Source organism: Sander vitreus, chromosome 12 (genome assembly GCF_031162955.1).
Source record: "Sander vitreus isolate 19-12246 chromosome 12, sanVit1, whole genome shotgun sequence".
Taxonomy (NCBI): Eukaryota; Metazoa; Chordata; class Actinopteri; order Perciformes; family Percidae; genus Sander; species Sander vitreus.
Window position 1 is genome coordinate 15702054 of NC_135866.1, and position 5433 is coordinate 15707486.

A 5433-nucleotide genomic window follows, 5' to 3' on the forward strand; every position below is an offset into this window, starting at 1 on the left:
ATAGACTTACTTATACTTTACTATACTATACTATACTATACTATTGTATTCTGTATTTTTATACTGTACTGAATGTAAAACTGTATGTTGTCTTGCACGCTTATGCTTTATTCTTGGCCAGGTCGCTGTTGCAAATGAGAATCTGTTCTCAACGGTCTACCTGGTTAAATAAAGGTTAAATAAAAATGAAAAAATAAAAAATGAATTGAAGCAATATTAATGATGTAGGAACAATTAATAATTTTTTACAGAAACATCTTCTGATTCATGACCTTGGACACATCATCAGTGTTGTTTCCAGGAGTCACTGGGTGTTTCGAGTCTTACAACAGACCCCCTCGTCCAGGCAACCCGACCAAGGCTGATCAGACCCAGGCCTGTGTCCAAGTGGCATTCTACTGCCCCGACTGCTCTCCCCTCTTTAACTAGAGCCATCTGGATGCTTTTTCTGCTGCCTCCATGTTGATGCCTATGGCTCTTCTTCGGTTAGCACCTGTTATACCCAGCGTGCCGTAGGCCTTGCTCAGGGAGTGACTGGCAAATCCCCTACTGCCCACCTCTACTGGCATACACCTGGTCCTCCATCCATTCCTCCGACAATCCTCTACCAGTTCTTGGTATTTCTCCCTCTTTCTCTCTTGAGTCTCCTCCATCCTCTCATCCCAGGGCACTGTCAGCTCTAACAAGATCAGTTGTTGCCTCAGAGACCAAGATGATGTCAGGTCTCAATTTAAACTGGGTGATGTGCGTTGGGATTTTCTGCTGCCTTTCCAGGTCGGCTGCCATCGCCCAGTCTCGGGCTGTGGAGAGCAAACCTACAGAGCAGTTTTTCAATGTTTTCTCTGGCTTTTGTCCTTCTTTGATGAAGTGAAGGGCCTTGGCTGTACAGTAGCTTGGGTGTATCGGCTGTCCTTGATCCCCTTGCTGATTGCCTCAGCGATGGATTTGAGGACCTGGTCGTGCCTTCATCAATACCGGCCCTCACCCAGCGCCTTGGAGCAGCTGCTCAGGATGTGTTCTAATGTCCCTATTTTGGAACAAAGGGGACATGCAGGTGTTTCTATTTTGCCCCATGTGCACAGGTTGGATGGACTTGGGAGGACACCATAGACCCCCTGAATCAAGAACTTGATCCTCTGGGAGTTCCACTTTCAGATGTCCTTCCAGGTGACACTCCGCTCCATCACCTGCTCCCACTTCATCCAGGCGCCTTGCTGCTGGTTCGCTCTTCCTCGACTGAAGCTGGCTCCTCCTCCTGTACCAGCCTCTGCCTTTCCTTTCCGCTGGCAGAGTCATATCGGGTCGCTGTTAGGCTCCCAAGTCTGGCTCTGCCTTGCGCCAGTGTTCCAAGGATGGCTTTGTGCTTCAGCCGAGTCTCTGCTTGCCGGACTGCCCTCCACTTCCTCCCTGTCCTCACAACAATCCCTGTGCATCCCTGACACTTTGGCATCTCTGATCCAGAGTACTGCAGATGTTCCCGTGCCCATGCAACGATGAACTCCTCCCTGACGGAGCTAAAAGGGAGCCTGAGCTTGTTGGTGTTCTCATATAATATATAATTATTTTTACTATATATAGAAATATAATTTCCATATTTACTTTAAAGGAGCTCCTTAAAACCAGCTATATTATATTTTCACCATGATGTGGCCTTCATCCTTCAAAATGCTATTTGAATTATGTTGAATAAATATAATATTTAAAACTTTAATAAATTCTTATATTTGTGGCAATACATATTTCAAATTTGGATTGCATATATTATTATGTTCAGATACATATGTTTCACTACCAATGTCCTGAGAGGCAAGTGAGAAATCTTTTTTTTTTTTCAGGCTCATTTTTTTCACATCTTCAGAGATGAAAAGAAATTAGCCTAAAAGCCTGAGGCAAGCAGGACTATTTTTTTCTCACTTGCTTCACAAGGCTTGCATATGTTTCCCAAGAGCATCAGTTTAGAGGAAAGGATATGAGGAAAGGAGAAATTACTTAGTGTTGTAAGTACTTGGTACACAAAGTATGGGGTATTTTAGAGGAAAGGAGAAATGATTTATACTGTTTGTAAGTACTGGATTCCACATTTGGTAACACTATAACACTTGAACCAAAAGAGGTAAAAGGTTTATGAGTAAAAAATAAACATGCTCATTCTGTCAAGTGTTTTCCTCAGCGGAGCCAGGAAATGAACAAAAACAAAAGAGCGGTGAACAGATTGAGCCCTGTAACTAATGCAAAAACATTTTTTTCTTCTGGTTATTCCTGCCTATTGTTGAGACTCAATGTACTGTTCTAAAGATGGTTAATTTGTGTGGATGGAGATGGATGGACACACCATCTGTAGCATCCATACGCACAATTATGAACTCTGATGTCAATGTAGAGAAATAGACCAGGGGGTAATGAACGTGCACACAACAGTTTGTATGAAAGCTTACATCCTTAGAGCCTAATTTTATGACGAGCAGCATAATGCACTTTTTGTTCCAACCACAAATCTCTCAATACATGTAGAGGAGAAAACTACCCTGAGAGCTCAACACAAATCAAGAAAACATATACAAATAGACACAACACAAGCAAATGAAGAAAACATCTTCACCAACTTGACTACAACAACACAATGGAAACTGTTTCCAGGGGGCACTAAAAAGTGATGCACATGGCTGGGACACGCTTGTTGTTGCCAAGGGGGTAAGCTTCGCTTCAGAGCTCGAACCTCCTATCCATTTTGATGCTACAAAGCGATCACCCAACGTTAGAATTCCATTGACTGCCATTCATTTTGAAGTCACTTTGACAGCGAATAACTTTACATCTGAAGCGTTTAAAGACTTTGCATGATTCGGCTATTATAGTAAAAAGAGAAAGGCTACAGCTAGAGGTTAACAGCAGAATCTGAATTATGACATCACAATGTTAAAATAAGCCAATTTACTTTAAAATGTTAGGACATTTTCCAACACGGACGTATAGCCGACCTGAATAACTTTTTAATCTACAAACAGCAACAGCAAGTGCTGTGTATCAGCCATGTGCATCACTTTTTAGTGTCCCCTGGATGTGTTGTGAGCTTTTTGCAAAGTGTTTCTGTATTTGCAGTGCTTTTTGTAAATGCTGCGCATGTGTCGTCAAGTTGATGTTTTTGCGTGTGGTCAAATTGGTGAAGATGTTTCTTCGTTTGCTTGTGTCTATTTGCATGTTTCCTTAATTTGCAGTGCGTTGAGCTCCTCGGGGTCACCATAGCCAACCTATTCATGTTTAAATGTATTCATATTCTAGCTCATGTATGAAATATATCACTATAAATGCATCAGCTTTAAAAGGCAACATCTTTGTACAGTATCTCAGAGAATAACAGGGTGTTAATGTGCACGTAAACACTCTCAATGGGGCTTTGATGATGGAGCTTGATGATTTTGAATGGAACATTATGTTTTCTGTCTTGTCCGTTTAATTAACCCTTAGCCTCCCTGACAAATGCAGCATCTTAAGAGGGGACATTTGTATTTAGTGTAACTCCATGTAATGGAAACAAAGTGGGGACGTCTAAAAAATAAATTCATACGAAAACACAATGTGCTCTCTCGTAATCTGATCTGAAATGCATCACCCAGTGGACTGTGAACGCAGCAAATGTTAATGAACTTCGGTCACTGTGACCTTTTCGTTTTTTGTTTTACTTGTTTTCCACGGACTTCTTCAAATCTTCAAAACATCGAATTAAAAAAGCTAAAGAAAGAACATGTTCTCACAATGCTAAACAATATCCTGTTATTCATCAGGATACTCACATGTTTAAACGTTTCATACTATATTTTAATATATTATACCATGTTTTTACATTATATATTATATTTCTATTATATTCATTTATTAATGCAGACAAATACAATGTAGCATAACTTCATATTATCATATTATATATATTTCTCTGGTCAATGCTGTTTACATATATTACATACTGTATATTGCTGCTACTAATCACACCACCAAGTCATTTTTGTCTTGTAATTTTTACTTTATTGCTCTTGTATTGTTTCTATTCTTATTCTATTCTTATAGTTTTTAACTTTCTGTCCTTGTGCAGATGCAACACCGAATCAATAAAGGCGTATCTTGGTTAACCTGAGACACTGATATGAGTACCTCATCCCATAGCAGTTTTATAGTATATATGTTCTTTTTCCATGGCTATATTTAGATTACACTTGTGATAGGGGCATGAGGATGCATGCAAACAGCACAACACAAATAAGACCTGCCTTGGTTTGAGGGTATTCAACAGAATGCTGTGTGCATGTAAACACATTAATAAGGCCTTGGAGCCACTAACATAGAGAAATATGCCTTGAATGCAAATGTGTCATTTAGGACAATAAAATGTGTTTTAAGCTGCATACATTAACATTTGTGTTAATAGGGTCAGTTATGAAATAAAACCAATGTTCTATTTTCATGTAATGTCACTAAGGCATGCACATTCATAGTTAGCTGGGTTTTGTTTTTGGATGCCAAAGGGTCAAAGAAGATAAGCTGTGATTTAAAGCAATACATGTAGATGTCTGTTACACTACATGGGTCAAAGGTATTGTGACACCTGGGCATTACAACCATGTGTGATTGTTGGACATTTCATTTAAAAACTGGAAGGGCCCTTGGAGAGCGTAGACCTCCGCCAAGGCATGCCCTATCTCACAATGTTAATGCAGTGTGAACTGAAGTCTGGAACTCATTTTGCAACATTCGCAATGTTAAACAAAAGTGAAAAATAATTTGTATATCTGCCCTGTAACTCAGATCTGTTCCAAAATGTAATGGGTTCTTTCTTGGCCCATGGTACACCCTTCCACCAAGTTTCATAAAAATTAGGCCAGTAGTTTTACCTTAATCCTGCTGACAGACAGACAAACAAACAAACAAATACACAAACCAAACCCACAACAACCTCCTTGGTGAAGGTTATAAAGATAAGACTTTTGATCAAATGATGAAATTTACAAGCCCCATCTTTATCAGCTGCAACATTAAAGTGATGATTGCATAAGTAATTATAATTTAATCATATAATATTGTTCTGAAATGGACCATTCTTCATAATGAAGTAGGACTTTTGATTTTATTTTTTACTAAAGTACAATTTTAAATGCAGGACTTTTACTTGTAACAGTCTTTGTACACTGCTACTTTAACTCAAGTAAAAGATCTGAGTATTTTTTTCACCACTGGCTGATAGTGTAGGCTATGTACGTATGCTCACTTTGGATTTTGCATTTAGACTGATACATTGGATTAAGTATTTAGTTTATTGATTTCTTCTGCTTTTGAAATTGAGCAGCTCTATGGACATTTAGTTAAAGTTCAATTATTTATGTAGACCTTTATCACAAGCATGTCTGAAAGAACTATTGAGACCGAAAAGAAACAAACAGAAAA

General features: G+C 39.0%; 1 pseudogene; it reads right to left on the reverse strand.

Moving 5' to 3' along the window:
* Positions 1-425: 425 nt before the first annotated feature.
* Positions 426-4151, reverse strand: LOC144526706 (uncharacterized; annotated as a pseudogene).
* Between the last annotated feature and the right edge of the window lie 1282 nt (positions 4152-5433).